Source organism: Sinocyclocheilus rhinocerous, unplaced genomic scaffold, assembly GCF_001515625.1.
Source record: "Sinocyclocheilus rhinocerous isolate Xijiao unplaced genomic scaffold, SAMN03320098_v1.1 scaffold169, whole genome shotgun sequence".
Classification (NCBI taxonomy): Eukaryota; Metazoa; Chordata; class Actinopteri; order Cypriniformes; family Cyprinidae; genus Sinocyclocheilus; species Sinocyclocheilus rhinocerous.
In genome coordinates, this window is record NW_015636841.1 from 62802 (window position 1) to 64242 (window position 1441).

Sequence of the window (1441 nt, forward strand, 5' to 3'; positions counted from 1 at the left end):
ATATATATGTGTGTGTGTGTGTGTGTGTGTGTTTGTGTAAAATGAAAACCTCTGATGACTTCTTTATGATGGACTATGTGTGGATGATTGAGCTGTTGGATGAACTTTGATATATCATCCTAAAAACAGACAGAAACACATCAGAATTTCAGAGTATCAGAATTTCTCTCTCTCGCCAACTTTTAAATGTCATTGTGGACAAACAGTCTGTCCTACCTGGTTAGCTTTTAACTCTTTAATGACAAACAGATCACCACCTTCACTTTCCACCAGGATCATCTTCTCATGCTTATTCACCAGAGTGTAGCCATAATCTTTTAGAACTGACAGATTCTTGCACATCTTTGAAAATGTCTGCAAATATTTAAGAACATTTGTGTTCTTCCTGTTTTAATTGAAATATTCAGTAAAGTTTGTGTTCAAATTTGATCATCTTAATTCAAGTGATGAAGGATTTTGAAAGTCTAACAGTGTTGAGCACTACTTGGTCAATGTTTGAAAGCTATTAAAAGGCTTTACAGGACTTGATACTCACAAACACGCACATAAAATACATAATGATTTAGAAATCAGCTAGGATTTTAATTCCAGCACATTCCTAGTTGAATGGTGATTGATTGTGATTGTTTTTGAGAGTCAATATTTCATGAGTGCCAACTGGTTACCCAATAGCAGTTTGAGTTTTAATTTAGGCTGCAGCACATTACACAATGTGTATTGTACTGTTTTATTAAGGCATAACATTGAACTAAACATACTAAGTATCTAAAGAAAAATCTCACCACACTCTTCAGCGTGCACATCTCATAGATGACACAACCCAGACTCCATATTTCACTGGAAAAAGGGATTGTGAAGTTTAGGGTTTCAGTGTTCAGTTTCGGTATTCAGATTTATAATCATAATAGAATAAACATGCAGTTGTAGTATTTTTATTACGTTTTCTCATCATAAGTTTTGCCACTCAAATTCTCAGGTGCAATGTCTGCGAGAAACTCGGTTTCTGTTGATTGCACTTCAGTACACCTGATGAAAACCAAAAACATGGTACAGATCATTATGCACACACATATTGACTAAACTGTATTTCTTGTAGTATGTATTCAGTTCTGAATCAAAGAAGCATATTCAATACCACTCATTAATTTTTCCAAACTCTCCCAGACGAATGGTTCCACATGCAGTGAAAAATATGCTCTGTAGTAAGAAAACATACACGTGTAGTAAGGTTCTTCATAGCACATTTTTGGATATAGCTAAAATATCCTTTTCTAAATAATTAATGGTGATCCTTCTCAGGCTTGTTTAGTAATTAATGTTTCATTTTTAACTTTGCAGTGTATTGATTTTCTCATTATTTGATTAATAAACATTTGTTTTATGTGTGTTTTGTGTGCTTTTGCTTTTATTCTAACCAGTTTTTAGAACTCACAAGATCATA